At 42.3% G+C, this 23,835-nt stretch overlaps 1 protein-coding gene across 2 annotated transcripts in view; it reads right to left on the bottom strand.

Moving 5' to 3' along the window:
* Nucleotides 1-5,475, bottom strand: part of IL1RAPL2 (interleukin 1 receptor accessory protein like 2) — a 364,240-nt gene extending 358,765 nt beyond the window's left edge. Inside the window, exons 1-2 of one of the 2 annotated variants that reach the window (XM_027898862.1) lie at nucleotides 5,353-5,475; nucleotides 2,101-2,223 (exon numbers count right to left, since the gene is read on the bottom strand). The gene's annotated coding sequence lies outside the window, so the exon portion shown is untranslated. Of the gene's footprint in view, nucleotides 1-2,100; nucleotides 2,224-4,771; nucleotides 4,819-5,352 lie in introns of those variants that run through there. The other variant, XM_027898854.1, reaches the window with a different exon arrangement.
* Nucleotides 5,476-23,835: the final 18,360 nt, after the last annotated feature.

The following is a 23,835-nucleotide window of genomic DNA, read 5'->3' as shown; positions in this document are numbered from 1 at the left end:
GATAGCAGAAATATGCTTCCATTTCCCATAGGGAATTTCTCAGACAAACTAAGGCAAATGCTGCCTTTGCCTGTTTATTTTACTTTTTGGTGGGGGAACAATAATCAGCTAAAAAGAGAAAGGCAGATAGACGGAGAGGAGTAAAGCTAATTAGCACACACAAACTCTTGTACTGGTGGATTTCTGTCCTCTGGATGAGATGCAGCAACACAAGCCATTCAGTAGTTCTGAGACCGCTGGTGAGCACCGACAACATCCTAAAATAGAAATCCTAGTAACAGAAAAGTCCTCCATCAGCACCTTGTTTCTCCTCCCTTCATTCCCTTTCAGTTGCTCTGTATCTACCAGCACAACTGTGGTTGGCAGAGACACTGAGACAAAAGATTAAATGCAAGCTGTGCTTCTCCTAACCTCTTGTGGGGTTTAGAGAGGCTAATCAATGTTGGATTCACTTGTATTCCACAGATCATTTTTGTTTGACAGTATCTAATCATAATTGCAGAAATCCCAATGCAACACAGAGTTTGGCAAACTCATCTTGGAACAGCTCATTTGTTGCAAACTTAGATTATACTTTAACTCTGATGATGAGAAATTACTGAGAAGATGACAAGCACGGTTGGTTTTAGATGCCACAAGCTGAGGAAAAAGAGGTAAGTTACCTAAAACGATCTCATCACATTTTGTAACTTTGTCCTCATAAAATGCAAATTTCTGCAAGTGGATGGTTTGAAAAACATAGTTTAAAAAGTAAAAGGAAATAAAACCTAGAAAACACCAAATATTGATGTTTATCTTCTGTATTTTTTCTGTTACAGATTTCTTTTCCCCTCTCCACTTTTTTGCTTCTAGAAAAGAATAAATTAATACAGCACTTTTTTTTTTTTACTTCATTGTGTTTGTACCAAACAATAGAAATTTTAAATCTGGTTGTAAAAATTGGTCTATTTTGCATTTCTGCCCTGCTCAGATTATCATATTCCAGGCCACAGAACAGAGCAAATCATAACTACAAAGGGAAGGGTACAACAAATGATCTGAAACTCTAGAGTGATGGCAAAAAAAGCACAGATTACTTTTCTATACAGAAGCTACACGTATTTAGGGTAGCTTGTACTTAGCAGAATAATGGATTTTCCAGGTCAGCTGACAAAAGGAAAAGAAAAATGTTGTTTCAGTTGAAAATAAAATGGAGTTTCAGGGCAGGGGAGAAATGGGGTAAAAATAATAATGATCAACTTTAAGTGTTGTCTCATATCCTTGTTCACAGATAGATAAATTGTGTATTAAACCCACATACCTGGATCACATTGTGAACAGGTGTCTCTTTTTTAAGTTGACCGGCCCCGTTATTAAAACTTAAATTTCAAGGTTAAATTCTTGAGTCTTTGCTTTAGATAACTGGGCTTCAACTCAAGCAGAAGCACTGGGCTGGCCTGCTCTGCAGAAAAGGAGGATTTTGCTGTTCCCACTTATGCCTGCACAGGGTCCTCACTGGCTCTGCTGCAGCCGCTGCCGGGGCTGCCAGGGAGTGTGGAGGAGCCAAGGCTGGGAAATGACCCGTGGTGCGGAGCCACAGCGGCCACAGCTCCCGGCTGGGGTAGCTCACGCCAAGCTCCAGGTGGGCAGGGCTGGAAGGGGGAGCTGCAGCACATCCCTCTGAGGCCACGGCAGAGAGGCTCATGTGCCAGGAGCCTTCCTCAAGCCCTCACTTCACCTCCAGGGCAAGCACAGCCCAGAAGATCCTCCAGCTTTTATGCAACGCAGTATTTGGCAGAAAAGACGTTCTTTTGTTTTTCTGAGCTGTACATACGTGAAATACTTCTGGCAAGAGGAAGGTACTGCGCACTTACACACCTGCACATCCACTCGCTCACCTGGCAGGCTGCTCCGGCACGACCTGTTCAAGCAGCCCTCCAATTTATCACATCGGTAATTCAACTCTGATGTCAATGTGTCAAGGTCTCTTTAAGCATCAGTGAGCATATCCCACAAATGAGATGAGATTAAAAAAAAATAATAATAATAAAAAAAAAAGTCTAACATATTGGCAGCAGTCACCAAAGCAAAGATAAGCTAAAATACTTTTTCCAGCTTTACCTGGTTTAATGTCTGGTAATAAACACTTTTCGGGACATTTGTTTTCAGGCTTTGTCATCCTCTGCTGTCCATGCATTCAAAGGCACTGAATTCCCCTCTCACTGAATTCCCTTCCCAGTACATCTGTGAACAGAAACATTTATGGAAATAAAGGGATATAATTTAATTTCAGACTCAAAGACTAAACAGTGGCATTAGGGGTTTTTTCACTATGCCTGAGCCAGTCCTGCCCTCCAAGCTGTTGGTGAGTTCATTTCCTCAAAAGCCATGAGTGCTATCAAAGCAAAAAAAAAAAAACAAAACAAGCTAACAGCTTCAAAAACACATTTGATTGCCAATGCTTTTGGCTTGTGATAACATGGTAATATTCTAAAATCGGCTTGGATTTCTGTAAGGAGCTGTATTTCAGACTTGCAGGTTTCTCACCTATGTAAAGATGCCAGTACTTGGAAATATCAAACACAGTAGAGTTATACCCTGCCTTAAAGGAAACAAGGCATGCATACTGAAACTACTTGCTTAATTTACGTTTCGAGTATTAATATTCCTTAATAGAAAACAGGTGGAAGACAAGTGCATAGACATCTCCAGGCAGGCACATACTACTCATGCTCTGCAGCCCCCACCTCCATCAAACCTCCAGTGTGCAGCTTCCACTGAACTGTCTAAGGCCAACCTCTTACAAAATAAAGAAAACACTGTTTGGAAATCACTGTAGAGCACCAGCTGCAAAAGCAGAGCAGACATATCAGCTGACTTGGAATTTAAGCTCCACAGCTTTGGAGCAGGCACATCAGAGGCAGATTTGACCCAAGTTAAAGAATCACAGCACTAACCTCAAGCACTTCATAAGATCCAAGGAAACATCTCTTGTGGTGTAAAGCCTACAGTGCAAAACCTGAGAGAGGGACACCCCAAGACTCAAGAAAAGGGCAGGGGCAGGGAAACAGATCTCTTTGCTGAGCTAAGGAACGGCATGAAGAAGAGTCAAAGAGTAGTGTGAAGTGGTAGGGTGATGGAGATATGATGAAAACAACTGGAAAATGGGGCACAGATAGGAGAAAACCTGGTCAGCATCTCTCATGACCATGAGAGGGTGAGTGGAAGAAAATTAGGTGTAAAACTGAGTGAAAATCATGCTTTTCAGGGAGGATTCTGGTGATCAGCATACTTAGAAAGCCCCAAAGAGGTTCTTCATTAAAAGCCCTCAGGCTGCAGGAGCTGCTCAAATGCCCCACATGCAAGAAACACAGCAACACTTCTCTGGATGGATGAAGACAGACTTGGTCAAACATGGAACTCTGCAAACACCAAGGAAAACACAGAGAGTGCATCTTGGGGGAGATGAGAAGGGTGCTGGGAAAAGAGTCATAAACACACCATAATCTGACTAGAGATGCTGTGAGGAAGACTCAGTTTAAAGACTACTTCAAGAATGTATTTAAGAGCACCAGTCTGACTTGAAAGCTGTAGATAATTGATCGACAGCTTTCTGAAGTACATTTCAAGTCTAGTACCCCTCCTAAATGTTTGTGTTCAATCCCTACACTCAGTGCCTCAGAACGGCAATGCTTTTCCTATTGAGGGTACTCTGGGGGTCACTGTCATTTCCCCATTCCCAAGAGAAGGATTCAGACTGTGTCGTGGTCTCTGCAGGGATCAGAGATCACTGAATCATGTCCTCTCTCAGGTAATCAGAACCAGAAAAAAAATATTAGAAATAACACGTTCTACAGTGAAAAGGGAAGGCAATTCTTAAGCAATTTTCAGATTTACGGGAGTGACTTTTCCACTGCTCCTCTGACAGAGCTTGCCATTCCTTCCTCTGCCTTATTGTCCCCACAAATCTAGTGCAGCTCACTAGAAGTAAAAGTAGCACAAGCAGAAGTAATCCACTAAGGGTGATGAACGCAATATATGATGTCCTCAAAAAGTTCTCAAATCAAGGTTTCTTAAAAATAAAAATTATAGAGCAAGAATCAATGTTCAAGGGCAGTCAATCAGATGTCTGAATTATGTCCTGCCTTTCAAATATACAGCAGGTAACAGTTTTTAAATGGTCCCTGTAAAAGCTACTCTGTGTGCTGTACCTTGACATTAAGTCCCCACTAAAGTACTTACCTTCAGGATTCTCCTCATTTATAGGTCTTTTATTCTGCTTCAAAGCAGCTGCTCCAGAATGTAAAAAGAAAAAAAAAAAAAAAAGCAAATGGATGATTTACAGCCAGACTCCCAGTGAGGAAAAGGGCACACACCCATCACTGCAGGCAAGCAACAAGCAAGCAAAGAAAAATGATTTGAAGCAACACAGGGGAGGCAAGAGGGAAAGGGTGTGGGCTGGGCAGAGAGCTAGTACCTGATAGCTGCTTAATGTGTGTACAAGGCCAGTCTGACATCAGGGAGGCTGATACAGGATTGCAATGGGATTATGGCATACATACACAGGCAAAAGAGGTCATTTGCTTCAAAGATCCATCTATTTATCCCTTTTGATAAAATGCAGCAGGTCCCGAGCTCACAAAGCGTGTAGGAACGTGCTGAGCTTTGTCCACTGTGGATCCAGACCAAAGTGTCACATGAACCTCAAAAAACAGCACTAAGCTGCGTCTAGTTCCAAAGATTTCCTTAATGATTTCCTCAGGATTTGAATCAGAGCTTAATTTTTACTGACCCATTCCTTTATGGAATTTTCCACATAGCTGTCATTCTGCACACCCAGAGCTGAGGCTATTCCCTCTTCTCTCTTCTCATCAGTGGGCGTCTGTGGGCAGGCTGAAAACAGTTTGCTTTTGCCTGTTACATGAAGATCTCTTAGATTCCTTCCCAGAAACTTCATTCTTGGTAGGCTTTTCAGTTCTTGCCTGAACCTGACAGCTGATTGCCAGCCCGTTTTGAATATATGACCACTGGAGACCTGGGCCATTTCTGAATAATATTGTCTCTGAGAACCAGCTTAGCAAATAGCAGGACCTTTAGGTCTTACCTGTGCCATTGTAGGTCAGAAGTAACTATTCAGGTGAGGGGTTGCACCTTGGTGAAGTTTTGAGCCGCTGGGTCAGCAGCAAACAAGGTAGGAAAAAAGAAATGTGGCTTGAGAAAACTATCCTGGAGCGCTGCTGAGAGCCTGGCTCAGGCAGGGGGGAAACTCCTGGAGCATCATTTCACCCTGCCCAGGGACAACACTGGAGCTTCACAGTGTGCTGGGGACGTGCACACCCAGCTGCAGCAAACACAAAACACACAAAGGCTCACCCTCAAGACAGCTACCAAGGGCAGGGGCCTCTCAGGTCACTCCTCCAGTCTTTTCCAGTGTGACTTGTTCACCCTCCACTCACTGTCCAGCCTGGATTGAGATGGCTACAGACACTGCTGTGCCCCTGCTCTGGAGATGTCTTGTCCAACACTGGCAGTTCAGCCTGGTGAGGAAAAGCAGATTTGGTCCCTTAGCATGTCACCTCATGTTTTGCAGTAGGAAATTTAGATTGCACATATCTAATTAATGGAAAACAGAGATAAACAAGCAGATTGTTTACTTCAATTACGTGCACAGTGCCTGCAGGGTTACCATTTAAAAACACAAAGAAAGATAACAGTCAAAATGGGTAAAAAGACACAGACAGGAGCATACAATCTGCAGTTTACCTTGATGACGACTAACAACACCTCTCCACCAGCTGGGAAATGAGGGAGGTTTTTCTTGGCAAATAAGTATAATACAAAATTTTTCAGCCATCTGTAAATAACATTTACCTGATGCAGCTTTACATAATTAAGTGACTTCCTTATGAGTATTGCACAGACCCATCTGCATAGAGAGGGAATAGCTTGTTTAAAATAAAGACAGAGAAGGAAGAAAAGCAGAAGCTCACCATTAATTTATTTAAATTTCTCCCAGAGGCAATTTTTCCAGAATCCCACAAATTTCATGAAGTCAAGCATCTGCTTTCCTTGCAGCTGAACTTACTGAAAGAAGCATTACCTGGACAAACAATCCTCTCTCTAAGCAGCTTAACAAGTTTGTGTAAATGTTTGAGCTGCTTTAAAGAAGCAAGAAAGTCATTTCATATCCTATTCAGAAAGGTAAACAATTTTCTTGTTATTTTGAGTCCCACCACTATTTTCACTACCAGATGTGGGATGGCTTTTTTTGGGTGACATGACTTGTGTGTAGCAAAAGGTTCAAAACTGGGAGTGAAAAGTGGTTTCAATTCAGTCATTTTAATAATTAGGTGCAAACCCAAGTCCTTTGAATGACTTAATTTGTATTTAGTAAGAACGTTAGTGAGACTGATGACCAAAATCCATTGCTCAGCTGTGTTTGAAAATTAAAATGGCCAACAATGCCATCTCACTGAACTCCCCTCTTTCTCCCCTATGTAAACCAGCTGATTGCAAAAGAAACACCTGAGTTATTTCTGTTGCCTTTTGTATTCAGTAGATGCCCGTGTTTGGTGCTGAGCAGGACTGGTTGAGATATTGGGCATTTTACCTTCCTCCTCTTCATCTGGCTCTTTCATTTTCCTAAGCACATGAGGGAGTATATCCTCTTCACAAGAGGAGATAAAAAGCTACAAAAAGATAAAATAACTTTCAGTTCAAAGGTCTCAATGAAAGGCCTGAAGGCATCTCATTGACCAACATTTAGCTCTATAATAGCCTTAGAAATATGCACTCCACTAGTATTGCAGTTTGAGCTCCTCACTCAAAATTAATTGGAAGACCATGTTCTTTAGTGGTTTAGACATGGATTTCAGTTTCATCAGAAACCTGTAGTGACAGAAGGATGCTGTTTAATTGCATCCATCCAAAACCTGTCTGAGAAAATAAACTAGTCCAGCCATTCCTGTGAAGCTGCACAGTGATCAGTGATCATCATCACCTCAGGTTTAATTGTATTAATGGGATAACATTAAATAACCTGCTAGTTTACAGTGAGTATCTCTGGATCATTATTTGCATTTTCTCAGCCACAAAGACGTTGTGTGACTGGAAATAATTTAGTACCAAACACTCCAGGGAAAAATTCGCCAGATGTGGTAATGGTTCTGACACGCAGCATGAGGGGGTTTCTGACCCACAGAAAGAAGTTTTAGGAATAAGGTTTAGGTAGGCACAATCTCCTCTGATAAAAAGAGTAAAATGCTTGCTATATCAGAATAAACCAGGGAGCTTGTTTTCTCAAGTTAGCTGATTCAAAGGAAAAGAAAAAAAACTATTGTGAATTCAGTATTTCTCAGCCTGCACAGTCATTTCAGAGCACACAGATAAACAAGTCTCATCTGCCCTGTTTTTCTTGGTATAGTCTTTGTGTTTTATAAGATTTTGGAAGGAAGTTGTCTGCTTCTGCTTCTGGAACACAGCCACCTCTGAAGTCTAGCTAAAACATGAAGTTAAATGGCTTTTAAATTAACTGAATAGATCTAATAAACGTGGCATGTAAAATTCTCATCAGTTTTGTATTTAAGTGTGTCTCATAACAGCACAGCATCCTGTGGAATTGAGATTTACAGGTTAAGTTTTGCACTGCATAAAAATATCTATTTCTATTTATCTGTTTCAAGCTTATCACCTTCAAGTTTCATTGGGAATCTCTTTCATATACTGTAAACACTCAGTGAGGAACAACCCTGCTGACCCTTCCTGTGCCATTCATTATTATACATCCTCCCATCACACTCTTGTTTATTAGTCTGCTCTGAGAATTAAGTAGATTTTATCTTGCCTAATATTGTCTCAAATCAAAGCCCCCTTATGCCTGTAATTATTTCAGCTGCCCTTTTCTGCCCCCTTTCACTTTCAGCTCTAGCCTTATTTGAAAGAAGATGATTTTGCATCCATTTCTCCAGCTGCAAATGATCAGCAATAAGAAGGTTGGAAACAGGAATACAGTAAGCAGGGAGGCTGCCATGTTATTAATATTTATTTCATGTTGGTATCTAGAGGCATCAGCTGAGCCAGAGTCCTATTTTGATAAGCTACACAGCCATGTAGTACATGACAGTCCTTGCCCAAAGGATTGCATGAGGAGGGATTCAGGGATCTTGGAGAGGAAGAATTCATACTGCAAGTTTACTTGTCCAGTGCAAACTCATTGCCTTTTGACTTCCCAGCAGAGGCAGCCTGTGCTCAGTGAGGGCTCAGTGCATGTTTGATAATGAGAGCACTTACATTTTATCCTCTACAAAGGGAGCTGGTCCCTGCTGCCACAGATCCCTGTGCAACATTTACCACAAAGCTACAAACAAACCCTTCACAGCATCTCCAACACAGTCAGAAAACAGACCACCACATACCAGAGCACTACAGTGCTGGCAGCAGGGAGGCACAGAAAAGCTCGGTACTCCAGGGAGCAACCTGCCTGCTGGGCAGTCATGGAGAGGACAGGAACAGACCCCCCACTCACATGAACCATCCCTTCAAAGCATGAAGCATTTCACTGACCACAATCATTACAATCCAGGCCCTGGGGAGAATGTGTTAGGTATTAAATGGTCTTTTCCCAGAAAACTGAAGTGCTTATATTGGTGATGGCACCAAGGAGAGAACATTTCAGACACATCAAGCAGATAAATAAAAGATCTAAATCTCACTTATAACATAGAAATCAAAGCACCTAAGTGACTTGGACACAACAACCTGATCCTCACAACCTCTGGTGCTTTCTGCTGTTACCAGCCACGTACAACTGCCAGGACAAGCCATTTCAGTGCTTGAGTTGATCCCTCTCCTCCCACCTGGCAGACAGTTCCTGCTCTGCATCCTCCCAGCTGCTTCCTCCTAAAAAAGCCCCTTTGGCTGGTGCCATGGGGCTGCCTCCTGCTCACCTCTCTGCTCTAAGCTGGAGAGTCTGCAAGAGCCCCTGGAAGTTTGCCTGCATTTCTCTGCTGAGGACAGTTTGTTGTGAAATGGCCCTGTCACCACAGGAAAAGGCAGGATTGCTCTACAGGCATAAAGGTGTCTCTGGAACAGCTCTGCTCACTGTGTACGTGACCTTTTTAGCAAGGGGAACAGGACAAGGTCAAAAGGAGCACTTCAAAGGAGACAAACAGCTTCACCAGGAGCGAGCATCAGTCCCACGAGCACTCTCGTCCTTTGAGTACACTTAGGGAAACATAAAAGCATCCAGAGTAAAAGAGCAGGAACAGTGATGGAGGAGCTCCTTGAGGCGTTAAAGGACAGTATTCAGACCTTGACTATTTGTCTTCAATTAAAGGCATGGTGTTGGAGCTAGTCACATACCCAAGATACAGGTAAGAACATTTTTACCAGTTCCCATAAGCTCACATCTTACATCCAATTTTCTTTGATGATTAGGGAAAAGGTTTTACCTTGCTTGCTAGATAGGTCAGCTGTCCACAATGATTTCAGCTGCAACAATGCCCAGGTTCTTCGAGGATCCTTCCCTTTCTAATTATTTTTTTAATTTTGGGCAGGTCACTCTCCTTCACCTGCCTGAATTATACCACAGGCATATTTTTAATTGTGTAATAGCAGGTGGGTTCTAACACACAATGAGAAATGGAACACAGGTGACTGCAAAGCTGCAGGTTCCTGCAGTGTTTCAGGATGAACAGAGCTTAATATGGTTTTAACACGATTACCCCATTATAAATTTGTCTGATTCCTGGCCTTGCACTTGCATTTGCCATGATGAAATCAAATCCATCAGACACACCATGAAAAGCAGTAGTAGGGGGTATATTTATCAAACATTTCAAAATGGATCATAAACTTTAAAAATCCCAACTTACCATCGACTTTGGGAGATAGAAAGGATAGAGAAGCAGCTGAATAGAAGCAGTGCTTGAGCCATGAACAAGACACGGCAGTGCAGTTAATTCTGGTTTAGAACAAATGCATTAAACATTTATTTCACCAAATGTTAGTTTAAAACAAACATTAAAATTCGTTTTCTCTCTGTCCACTGGAGATCAGTTATTCATTCAAAGTTGATGAAGCTTCCCTAATTTCAACATCATTATTCTAAGCTCACATAACAGAAGCCATTATGTTTTAGATTCATGTTGCCTAATCTATTTCTCATATTTTCTATCTCCTGTTGCAAACCTTTATACTGATCAAAACATTTCATTTTAAAATGAGTCTCCTAATGACCCTCTTCTGGAAATATATGTACAGCATGCACGAGGAGGAAAAGTCAGCTTAGAGCAGTACACACAGATTGATTATTTCTGAGCCAGATCATTTCTGCTCCTTTCTTTTCCTTCAGATTTTGTTTAGCGAGTCATTCATCACAGCATTTTTGTGCTTCATTATTTTTCAAGCTATTCAATTCCCTTCCCAGCTGAAGGTGAGGATGTGGGCCCACATTGTTACACAATTCTCTTATCCCCAAAATATAACTCCAAAGGAACTGCAGGTTGGTCTATCCCTTGCTGGTGCCTGGTGGCACCACTGAAGGCTGAGAGTCTTGGGGTCAGCTTGGCTGGCTGTTGGTCCCACACCTCCTTGCCAGCACAGAGGCAGAGGCCCTGAGCATCCCTGGCTGGGCTTTTCAGAGGGCAAGCACAGGATGGGCAAGCTCAGGCACTGGTCTCTGCTGTTGCCCAGCACTGAACTAACTGGAGGACAGCTGGGATGATATCTTAGTTAATAATAACTTCTGAAAAGGGCAACTGACGCCTTCACCTCTTGAAATATATTATTATACAGTAATTAACATACAGATCTTATCAGATTACGACTAAGAAAATTGCTGCCATCTACTGCTGGAAAGAAACATGAATAGTGAAAGCGTCTCCCAAAAACAAGTTATGAACTACAACTACCTTGAGCAAGTTTAGTTCAAGTGCCAGCGTAGCTCTGAAAAAGGGGGTTGACACACACAAGCAAGAGGGATGTGACCCTGCAGTTTGGTGGTCAGAGTGTCAGGCTGGGCTGAGAGAGTGCTCTTCTTGCTCTGTAAGCAAACATCTCTCTTTAACAGAGGAAGAAAAAGAGTAAGGCTATCAGGCCTCTTTCACACTACACTGTGCAGAGCTGTACTTTAAATACATCTTCTGGTGCCTGAACAACAACTAGTTGTGACACACAGACATTCCTCATCAAAGGAATAATGGCTTAAACCTTCAGAAGATATTTTACTTTCATTCCCCATTTGTTTGAAATGTATAAGTTATTTTTCTCCCTCCTTCAAGTTCAGCTTTACTCGTTTGTAACTACACAAATGAATTGGAGGGGATGAGGCCATCTCCCATATGTCACTGCTGGCTGGGGGAGGTTAATCCAGTAAAGATGCTACATCGTCAGGGATTCATAGACAAACTTCACACTGGTCTGCAGGTAGGTATTCCTTGTGAGAAGACAGTTCTTAAAAGGGGAGGACATAAGAGTCTGGAATAAGTTCACGCTCATTCAAAGTTTTAGGGACAGAGCAAGAGTCCACAAACAGGAATTCCCCCATCCTGTTCCCATTAGGTGTCCTTGTGCTTCCTCTTAGCCTCAGTCACTCTCAAACCCATACTGATGTTTGCACCAATGGTGTATTTTCCCTCCAAAGCATTTGCTTCAACAGCCTCTCAGTCCCTGCAGCACTGGTGGCTCTGGGGACTTTGTTTCCTTGTACTCAGGAAAGCAATATGACTCCATCAATCTCCCCCACTCTCCCTAGTGTGCTGCTTCTTTAAAGACTAATTCTTCCACTTAATTTTCAAGTATATCATTGCCTTCACCACACGTGCCCAGCAGCCTCGGGAACTCTGCTGGACCTGCTCAGCCTGATGTCCTCTGCCTGATTATGTTTGCTTCACCCTGCTCGTGACTTTGCTTAAAGAGAACCGTTTCAGCACTTCCTCCCCCTTTCTGAGGCAACTAACAAAAAATTATAGGAGAGGACAGAGAAATGTCTTCGTTAGGTGATGAAATCGATGTTGGTCCAATTCCATTAAACAAACCACTGTTTTGTCTGCTTTTCCAGGAAATCCAGTGGGTGAATTACTTTTGCCTTAGGTGAGCTCCACTGGCTTTAACATTTGCCCAGTTTCCTTGCACTATTCTTTCTCCCTGGTGAAGAGACCAAGCAGCATATTTTAACTTTCCTCTGGGACAACCACTGCCTTTGCTGAGCACCAGGATACACGGCTGTGGAACAGCACCAGGACACATGACTGCAGCAGAGCACCTCTGACAGCAGCTTGCACAAAGTCACACCCAAGTCTTTGTTCTACAGAAAAGAAAAAAAAAAAAAAAATCAATGTCAAGTTTGCTAAGTCCAGCTTTGCAACAATCTCCCTGGAGCAGCCACTGCTGTTCAGCTCCCTTGTGAGCACAGAGATGCCACCACCCATCTGCATGTGTGACAGCACTGCTGTTCACAGGGAGGGGGCAGACTGACAGATGGGAATGAGTCCAAATTAGACCTGTTTGAACTACAAATCATTTTCCATTTCCTCTTAGTTCTCAGAACCGTATCACTTTGTCTTGGACACAAAGCAGCTGAGAAACAGCACTTAGACCTCAGCCTAGACCTTAGAGCAGTAGTAATTAAGAGGGTGGAAAGCAATAATTTTCTTGAGTAGCATTCTCTCCTGTACACACATCACTCACTGCACGTTGATTCATGTTAGCAATTAGGCCTACTCTTTAATCTCAAACACTTTCATTACATAGCTAAGAGTCAAAAGTATCTGAACTGCCCAAAGCAGTCTCTCCAATTCCCACCATCAGGGCAAAAAAAGGTTGAAAGAATTAAAAACAAACAAACAAAACCCCTCCACACCTTCTAATATATATTTCTACACATTTAGAAAAAACCAGGCTCACAAACAAGTGTCAGAGACAGCAGCCACCGAGCACAGGCACACTACCCTGGACCAACATGCTCTTCTGGGCCGCTCTTCGCCTGCCTCCTGCCGGCACCTGACACAGGGCAACTAAGTCAGTGTAGTTCACGTTTAGGAAGGGACACGTAATTGCCCCTCACCCAAAAATACAGTGTTTACACAGGGGCACCACAGACTGAACACACACCTGTCATCTGCAATTTCCTCCAGACCCTTCTAAGCATGAGGGGTTAGGGTTGAGCATTGCAGCACCATCCAGCTGCAGCTGGGGGCAGAAAACAGGATATGGCAAAATTTGCTTTTCCATTTTCCCACACCACAGACACTCCAAAAGGTGACTGGGGGTGCTGGTGACCAGCCAGCTGAACATGAGTCAGCAGTGTGCCCAGCTGACCACAAAGGCTAATGGCATCCTGGCTTGGATCAGAAGTGATGTGGCCAGCAGGACCAGGGCATCAACAGCCCCCCTGTGCTGGGCACTGCTGAGCCCACACCTCAAATCCCGTGTTCACTGTTGGGCCCCTCGTGACAAGGAAGACATTGAGGGGCTGGAGGAGCTCCAGAGAAAGGCAACAGAGCTGAGGAAGGGTCTGGAGCACAAGTCTGATGAGAAGTGACTGAAGGAGCTGGGAGTGTTTAGCCTGGAGAAAAAGAGGCTCAGGGGGAACCTTATCCCTCTCTACAACTACCTCTCTACAAAGAAGGTTGTAGCCAGGTGTGGGTCAGTCTCTCCTTCCAAGTAACAAGGAACAGGACAAGAAGAAACAGTCTCAAGTTGTGTGAGGGGAGGTTTCGACTGGATATTAGAAAAAAAATTTCTTCATAGACAAGGTTGTCAAGAATTGGAAGAGGCTGCCCAGGGCAGTGGTGGAGTCACCATTCCTGGTGGTATTTAAAAGACGGGTAGATGTAGGGCTTGGGCACATGGTTTAATGGTGGGCTTGGCAGTGCTACATTAATGGCTAGACTCAATTATCTTTAAGGTATTTTCCAACCTAAACAATTCTATGTTTCAGCGTTTCTGCCAGATAACTTGCCTGGGATGATTCAGTGCAAGACAGCTGTTTCCAGGAAAAAGTCTGTCCAGCCAAGCCAGCTGGAAGAGCTGCCAGTGTCAGCAAATCGTTCCACACAATGAGTAAACCTTCCACCTCGCTTAGGAGCTTGTTACTCACAGCACTAAAGACACTGGTTAGGTGAGCAATCCCTGCTGTGCAGCTAGTTAAGAGACGAGCAGCTAGCAATCTGTCCCTGTGAACACAGATTTAAGTATGTATTTAACAGTTTTTCTGAACCAAGATTCTGAAGCATTTAAAGGGGAAAAAAAGAGTGGTTTTTATTTGTATTTTCCTGACAGAACCACATGCCTGAATAACGTTTTCCCAGTAGGAGAAAGCTTTGTTTCCTCCTAGGAAAAGAGTCAACAGTCTTTCAGTGACAAAGAAATCAGCCTAACCGAAGCATTTATGTCAGGTTATCCTACAAGGAGCTTTTCAGCTGTATTATCCAGAGAAAAACATCTGTACAGTATTTGCCTGCCAGGAAAGAAGTCTCTATTGCATTTTCCCAAAGGAAAAATTTTTATAACCTTTTGCTGACAGGGAAGTAATAATTATCCACATAGGAGCGTACCATTAGAGTTCCCTCGACAATGACTGATTGATTTACTTGTATGTTTTTGCCATGGGAGGAAAAAAACGTGATGAACAAAATGCTGGTAGGTTTCTTTTGCTAATAGAGCTACAACAGAAGGGAAAAGAAACCAAACCACGAGTTGCAGTGGCAGTAAAGCACCTGGAAGCACAAATACCACAGCAAAGCAAAGAACCACAGGACAACTAAGATGCTGTCAGGGACCGAGCAGGCCCAACCGAAGATGTGCTCAACTGCAGCACTGAGGTGAGCACCTCACACCATTCAGAAAGTAGGCTCGAGTTTATCAATGCCATGTCTCCTCTGCCAGCCAGGATTCTTGGGGCAATGTGTGAAGGGTGGAGGAGAGAGAAAACAAGAGAAAAACCTGCAAAGTTATTTTCTAAGCAGTGCTGTGGTATCCTTCCCATTGATCTCCCTTTCAAGTGATCTTAAGAAGCTGACATGGTGCCAGAAATCACAAAACACAGCTTAACATGCTCATTAGTCTGAAAACAGGAGAATGCCACAGCTAATCACAAGGCTACCACTGTGGTGAGATGAAAGCAAAAATAGATTTTTCTTGTAACACTGGGGGGTTTTTTTTTTTGTTTTCTTGTCTAGTTATTTTCATATGAGTCCTGCTATGAATCAAGACCTCTAGTCCATAGCTGTTCTATAAAAGACAGCATTACAGTTTTATAGGTTCCTCTTGGATGAACGTCACTCCTCATTTTTTCACCTTCCTATGGATGTCCATTTTTCCTGGCCTTTGTCACTCTGTTGGATGTGCTCGTTGGTCAGGGGTTGGGTGGATGGAAGAGCAAGATATAGGCAAGGACAACCAAGTGCTGAGACACTAGTCCTGGGTGCAACGACCAGGTTCTTGAGGTCGTTGCTGTTACACTGTCCTGAGCCCTCTCCTGGAATCGAGAACATTGCCTAAGTAAGGATGGTAGAATCAGGCTAGAAATTTCCATGAGAACATGATCATAACACTTGGCAGAATAATGTCCCCTGGCTCCACTAGATTATTTATATCTTTGATTTCTGCTAAGCCTTGTCAAATGGGTATAGATTTATTATTTCAATTATCTCAAGCTTGTAGAGATTTAAACATCTGTTATAGGTGTTCAATAAGTATTAGAACAGCAATCAATTTTTTTCCTAAACAGAGGAGTGATTCATGGTGCTCTGTGAATAGATAAACTCACTAGAGTCAATACAAGAAAGATACTTTGAAAGAAAGCAGGAGGCTTTTTTAATTAGCTTCTGGTTAATTCTATTTGGGAAGTCCAGATGAAATACAACATTTAGGAACACTTAAAGTCATTTAATTACAGGATTTGGTGTGTTCTCCTCTGATCTCTCCCTGCCAAAGCAGCAGCGTTTTCTGTTCTTTTTTGCAGCAGGACAGTGCTTATGGATTACCCACAGAACTTGTGTTGAACATCCTCCATCCCACAGGGCTTTCCTGCTTACATAATAGATTTATCAGTTAGCAGTGATGGACCATCGGAAGAGTTCAGCCCAGAGCTTTTCTTGATGTGATTTGTGTCCCCCTTGGGCATCCCTTGACATCAATAAAAATCAAAAAGGAGGAGACTTCCAGGTTTGACTTGGTACAAAAGGCTCTGTTAAAACAGCACATCTTGTGGAGCCCACAGATAGATCTTGGAGTACCAACCTTCGTGTCTCACATCTATCCTGAGGTGAATGTTCATGTCTAGAGTGACAGACGTTCCTGTGCAAAAAAAACCTTTCAGGGGAATCTATCCATGCTGCATCCTGCCAGCACAGCACAGATGGAGTTAAACAGAAAAATGTCCCTCTTCAAATATTTTGAGACACTGTCCTGGAAAGGAAAGAGAATAGGTCTTTGAAGACAGAAAGGGTTCTTTTCACGCAGAACAATAAAGTACCACAACAATAACAGATGCTTATCCATTCTTCCCCTGTCTGACCTTGAAAAAATTTACAGTATTAGAGAGGTGGAAGTTGAATCAACTAAAAAAGAGAAGAATACACTGAAAGATAATAATGGTCTTTTTCTCAAGTTTTGTAAGAGAACAAGACCTTCCTCAATATGTGAGAGAGAGAGATTCTGCAATCTGCCAATCTGCACAGTAAAATCTTACCCTTATGGAATAGTACATGGAAAAATTCAGCTTCAATTTTGAGAAATAAAGGAATTTGTTCTAATTGCCATAGATTTCAAATCCATCAGACCAAAGACACGAGTGATCTAAAATCCCTAGGGGATTAACAGCTCTTTTGTGACAGCCCTTGATTCTGCCTACCTGCAAGAGAGAGCATCTCAGCACAGCAATTGTACCTTTCTAGAGTCAAACCTGACTCCAGGCTCCAAAAATGTTAAGCCTGTGATTAAATCTGCTAGGTGAGGAGCCAACACAAAGACTGTTATTACTTTGCTTACTGTGGGCAGTCATAAATGAATTTTCATGTGAGATTTAAGCTAAGGAGGAGTAGAAATTTGTAGATAAGCATATATTGTATGAAAAGGAGGCAGCAGGAAAACGAGACATGGGAGAAATGGATGAATGGAGCATTGAGGTGCATCAAGTTAATGAGACAAAGCCAGATGTCTAAACAGAGAAGGTTTTTACCAGGATATCTGAAAGATGAAGTGAGCAAAAATAAATACCATAGATCTGATTGCTGCTCTGCAACTGAAACCAGACAGGTTTTAGCTCAAACTATCCCCAAAAACAATGACAGGAATATCGTTCTCTCCTTTACAACAGATTTTATCTGTTCCCACACCTCAAAGTCAATCCCTTCTGAACTGACAGACAAAGCTATTATTTTCAGGAATGAGAATACAGGTGAAAAAACAAAGGCCAGCTACCAGTCTTAATAAATTCGCCATCAGTTCCAAGAAAGCCTTTGGCTATGTATTGAACGGCTGAAAATTAATATACTGGATTTGTCAATCGCTAGAAATTTAATACTGGATGTAAACCTATTTGTTGCACAGACTTACTGATACAGTGCAGGTGCTGGTTTCACCCCACATCAGTGACATTCCCATGGGCTTCAGGCACTTTGGATGACACCAGACTTATTACAGCACTCCGGAAAAAGAATGAGGAACAAACTTGCTTCCAGTCCCTCTTGAGATTCATTCCCCAGCTGTAGCCAGGGCTCCCTGCATTTCTAGTGCCAAATCTTGGTCATATTTTCCAAACAACCAAATTATCAGAATTTGGTCCAGAAGAAAAGTATGGCTCCAAGGAAAAAATACAAAGCAAAAGACACGTTTTCAGAAGTATAAGAGAAGAGCCAAAATTCCACTTCTCTAGTTTTTCCTAATTACATATGATGCTCTGGGCACAGGAGCACAGAACCTTTATTTTTTCTAAAACTCAGACTGAGTTTGCAGTTTTGACTGGCAGTTTTGAAGAATATTACAAGGCTGAGCAAATGTAACATAGCTCATTGAAGAAAATAAAAGGATCATTTTGCTATTGGCTCTTCTAAAAGGAACAGTTAGGGGTTTTTCTTTTTTCTTTTTTTTTTTCCCAACTGAACCTAATTCTTCTAATTCAGCGTCATAAAATCTAGTGGAAAAAAAGAATTGCAAATTACCAGAGGCAAGAAACAAACTTTATACTTGGCTGTACTGGTTATAGCAATTTCCATAGTAATTATGTTATGCACATCACCTAATAACTTGTCTAGAGTAAATTCTCTACTTCATTTTAGTACAGACTTAGGAACATATATTTAAGAAGTTATAAGAAGGAAACAATTGCCTTGGGGAGTCACACTTGCTATGTGTTCTAAATTCTAAAACAATACTTCTAAGAAAGAAGATTTTCTTTTATGAGCAACATTATTAATTGAGAGCAGGAAACAAAACATGAAATTTTTTATTAGTCTCATCTCCTAAGAAGAGGCAGGCACCCTTTGTGCCCTCTGTCCACCCCCACCCAGGAATTATGGAATTTGTTGGCCAGTTTAATTTAAACTCAGCACAAAAGAAAAGATCATTCAGAAAGATGCTGAGTTCCTACAAGTTTGGCAAGTGTAAGAGTCACACTAAGGCACAGAAAGAAAAAAGGGAAGCAAACTTTACTTAATGAGAAAAGATAATTCATTTGGGGGGCAAACTCCCTCCTATTTCTAACCTATGCTGATCTCTATTGCCTATTGTAATTCAGATTAACAGCCAACCCAACACAAACATTTGTTCACTGTAGCCATCTTTGCACCTGCTAAAGGATCTTGGTCATTTCCAGAGGAGCTGAGTTTTATTTAGTGCCTCCTTGTCTGCAGTGGGTCCTGCAGCAGAGAAACCTCCTGTTCTGCCTGGTGAATGAGGCATTGAAGTAATTAAGTTATACTGAAATGCAAGCTAATTAGTAATGAATTAAGTTTGTGAGCTCTGACTGTTGTGTTGCACCTCCTAATTTCAACGCACTTTCAACAGATTTGTCAACGCTTCCTCCATTTCTAGAGGGAACAAAAAATCCTTAAATAAAGTAAAAATTGTGTAGCCTCATGAGGGAACAAAGCTAGCCAAAGGGCACAGAGCTAGTCCACCCCTTGGTACTGTTAATGTTTGGTGATGTTATTATGTTATTAAAACAGGTACTGATATATTACCTGCACAAACATGCAGCTGCCTGACATTTTAAATTATTAGCAGAAAGGACTTGTGGTGACATAAGGCTCAATCCTGACAGATTTCCAGACCTCCCTGTGACATTAAAAGATGTGGGAGCTGCATAAGGAATGAAAGATCAAGGGAGCATTAGCTTTGTCTGCAGGATCTCAAAACACTTTATTCCATAAATATGACTGAGAATAAGTCCATGCCAGGGGTTCAGCCTCACCAAAATGCAACGAAAACCTCACTGGACTATTTGTGCTGATTAATTATCTGTTTTCCCAAGTCCTTTTTGTTTTCAGTCTCCATTCTCTGAAAAAGGAAAACGTGGCTCTAAGGACCAGTGGGAAAGAATGACAACCATCAACCACAAGTGAGTAGCATTTCCACTAGGCATGATGCACTTATGCAGCAGTTGCTACATGTTTCTGCCTTTTGCTATGAAAACCAGAAAACAGATCAGCATTCAAGAAGCTTCTTGGAGCATTGGAAACCCATCCTGAAGTCCATCATGGCAGGGATTCAGACCTGAACCTGCCACCTTCCAGCCAAGCACCACAGGTTCACTGGCTGCCCAGAGATGAACTTCCATATTCATGCTGTGGCCCTGGATGATCTTCCCCTGCAAGCACCTGTAAGAGATCTTAAGATCTATGCATTTGTCCAAAGCAGGCCATCAGATCCAGAATGTGGTGCCTGACTACATCCTGCATTCCCAAACTCCTTTCACTATAAGCAGGGATGGACTGACTGCTTTGCTACATCAGAATTACTCAAGGGTGGCATTCCTTCAGCATCAGATGTCACTACTGAACCAAAGAAATCCTTCACTAAGAAGCAAAGCCCCATTGTATCAGGTGCAGCTCCAGCACAGGGGACAGCATCTGCAGGGGAAAGTCAACAGTCTGAGCAGATGAATCCAACAAGGAGAAATAGCAGGTGAGCAACACCCTTAGGGTTGCAGAAGAGAAGCTGGATACAGAACCCAGGTGTCCTGACTCCCAGCTCTGTGCTTACAGCACCACATCACTATGCCAGGCACACAGGTGCTGCAGTTTGAAGCCTATCAGTCTTTATGTCAGGTGTTACCTCAACTAACACAAAGTAAAGCTGTCACTTTTAACTCTCCCAAATTTCTGTACTTTTTTTTGGCCTTGTCAGTCATATTACAAAGCAGTCCACAGACACTAGTGCATTGGGCTCTTTCTATTTGCTCCTTTTCTCAGAGCTTTTGCCTCATCTTGTTTTCCTGCATAAAAACAAACGTCATCCAATTACAGGTAAATATAAAAACATAGACACGTAGCAGTTTCGTTACACCTCTTCTATCAGTCACAGCCTTGGGCTATCCATTGAGGATCACGCTAGATTGTTTCACACTCAGGTAATTTAATTTAGTTCAAAACCATGCTCACAGCAAAACATGACTTTGAAAAATCAGCCAGCACACTGTTGTCAGGAAGCTTACCCTAACTAACTTCTACTTCCAAGCTGATTCCAAAAGTCTCTCTTGCCTCTCACAGCTGGCTGTGCATAAGAGGAAACCAGAATCCAGAGAACACGGCTAAATTCAGAGAGCAAGGTTAAGAGGAAAAACAGCAGGGAGAAAAGATCACAGTTTAACATCCTAGTCTTCAAAGGCACTGCTGAGTTACAGGAGGTCTATAAATGCTCTCAGATGCTCTCTGAGAGAACAGGTCACTGAGAGGTAAGGGAGAGAAAGAAAATCTGATGAAAGATCAGCAAAATGAAAGAGGGCTGTAATTTCCCCTAAAAGGGGAGCTCTGAGTTTGATGAAGCTGCTGGAGCAGACACTACCACCCATCAGAACTTTTCTTCTTCCCTGTGGAGAATGAGCAGATTTTTAAAAGCTCCACAATCTTCAAAGATTGTCTCATAATAAGGCACAACGATATCTGGTGCACAGCAAGAAAGCAAGAGTTAACGTTGCCACAGTAACCTCCTTCTGAGATGTTATAGCAGGGATTTTTCACAGGAGTTTGAAAGAGGAGGGGGACCAAATCACACAGATAAAAAGCAACAGGAACTGAGTGCCTTCCACCTCTCAGCTTTCCTTGAGGGAGGAATCCAATTAGCCATCCATAATGGGTTCATCTGGTCTTAGTCTATGAAGAGACCCAACCAACTATGTCTTGACCTGAATCCTGCAAGGACTTTCCTGGTGGAAGGAGCAGATGAGGGTGCTCTGAAATCCACATGCATTTTTCTTCTGCTCCAGGTTTTGCAAGACACAGCTGCAAAATCATATTCTTTCAAAAAATGGACACAGCTCAAACTCTCAGGAGGGGGTATGGCCCAAGACCACAGCTGAAGGAGGCCTGTTACTCTTCAATATTTTAGGGTCTTTAGAAAGACCACGATTATTTTATGAGCAGGATCTTAATGAACTACAGAAAATCATCCCATCCCTCCTTCTCTAGAAATTCACTATACAGTAAAATAAATAGAAATTCAATTTAATTAGCTCTTCTTCCCACCCTACTATTGCTTCTTACTCTTTTCACAACCGTTTTTATTTTAATTAAGTAGTTTTAATTCTGATATAGAAAATGGGTGTGAGGCTCACAGAGAGGGATTGTGATGGAAACATGCTCAGGTGACAGAGAAGCTCCCTGAGACTCTTTTGCATTCCACTAGAAGGCAAAAATGCAATAGAAGCACCTGCATGCTCTATATATTCCCAGGCTGAGACCTGCAGAGCACAAACTCCTTCCCTACTGACCCTGTGTAGACGAGACACCACAGGGACTGTTAGCTATGACTTGGCCCCAATTGAATTTTCCTGACCAGAGGAGACCTCTGACTGGCCAAGCTAAGCTCTGATGCCCAAGCTCTACAGAAGAGATAAAGACTTAACCTGGCACATAATATTTCATAACCTTCACTTATCCCTCACTGTGGGTGTCAATTTGCACGCAGCAGCTCAGGTAAATTAAGGGTTTATTTCAAGTGTATTCAGTGGTCTGTGATGATCTTGTTCCTTACTGACCTGTGAACCCCCAGGACCTCCCACCATCACCACTTTATCATGGGCAAGAGGAAAGTAAGACTCTGGAAAATGTGGGAACAACATGCAAGATCAAGACTTAAACAGTGACAATAAAAGCTAAATCAGGTGAACACACCAGTGCAAGAACATTTGCTTCATTCCAGGCCTGCAGCTCAGTACCTTCACAACAGCACTGCATTCACTTATTGTAGCCAACACCAAAGAAAAGTCAAATACAGTTTTTTTCTGACAAAATACTATTACCACACTTTACTAAATAAAGACTCAACTGTACATCCCCCAGACCTCTCCCTATTCAAGGGGTCTGGATACAAATGAGGGCTTACGATGAAATCCCACACATCTACACAGGCACCATCATTTGAAGAAGCGATTCTCTGTTTTGAAATTCCAACAAATGTTCTTCCCCTAAAATGCAGGAAAGACACATGGTGAGGAGTTTGTATAGAGCATATGGTGCTGAAATAGCAAGCTGATAAGTCTTTAACAGCTTTTGACAGTGGTAAAAGATCAATTATTGCACCATAAATATTAAAAAGTTCCTCCAGCCTTTTGCTGGAATGAATGTATATTTAAAAATCAGTGTTTCCCTTTAGTCGCAGCCAAATTGCCTCAGAATCTCAAAGTTATGCAGCCCCACAAAGTTAAATTAAATGCTCTATTGCTGTACTTTCACATCTCCAGCTGCTAAAGAACAAGCCCAGCAAGTGCAGCACAAACTCCTGAAGCCACTGAACCTGCAGGAGCCCTGGCCATGGCCCTTGACCCTTTAAAACTAAAGGGTGAAATGGAACTGCCATTGCTTTCTTTTCCCTTCCCTACAAATGTAAGGATTTACAGCAAAAATAACCAAAGATGGCTCTGAAAAGTTGATCTCCCAGATTGACTGCTGAGCCAGCTGAGATGCACAAGGTTTTATTCTCCAGATTTCTTGACCCACGAGATTTCTGCCTTGGATTAATGTACATGTGTATGCACTTACATGTGTGTGTGTGCGTACACAGACTCACACTCACACTCCCACTGGCCTTGCTTTTAATCATGAAACAAACAGCTCCATTTCAACAATTCTTTGTGGCAAGTCACCGAGGTTAAACAATAATTATATAGATTTGCTACTGAAATTGAGACTATCTATGGCATTCTTCATGGAGATTTGGTGACAGAACAACAGGTAATGACCTGGAGTCCAGTTCAAAGCATCACATCTAGAGCTAAACTGTCTTATTATGGTTCTGAAATTATTCATATGGATCCAATCTTACTACTTAAAGGTAACTTACTCCAGCAGCACATCAACTTCTTCCTCTGGAAAGCTTCCATCCAAGGGAAGGTATCTTAGCATGCTTCGAGATTTAAAACGTGCCTGTCTTTGCTGACTATTGTAGGTAGGGCTGGTAGAAACTGTATGCATTATTTATACCAGTGAGATCATACAGTGATAGCAGTGAAGGTCAGGGCTTTGTTGTGCATCAACAGACAGATACTCACTTGCTGTGTGAACAGACAAAACCAACAGAGAGAGGGAAAAGGCTACAAAGAGTAACGAATGCCAAAGTTCCAGCACGGCACTGATGAAAAGCAGAGGGGAGTTTCCTTGGTCCCAGACTAGTGCATCCCCTGTCAGGCCAAATCAC

Source organism: Empidonax traillii, unplaced genomic scaffold (assembly GCF_003031625.1).
Source record: "Empidonax traillii isolate 1590-97213 ecotype Southwest subspecies unplaced genomic scaffold, ASM303162v1 scaffold20:size5563877, whole genome shotgun sequence".
Lineage (NCBI taxonomy): Eukaryota > Metazoa > Chordata > Aves > Passeriformes > Tyrannidae > Empidonax > Empidonax traillii.
This window is presented reverse-complemented; position numbering and strand designations above follow the sequence as displayed.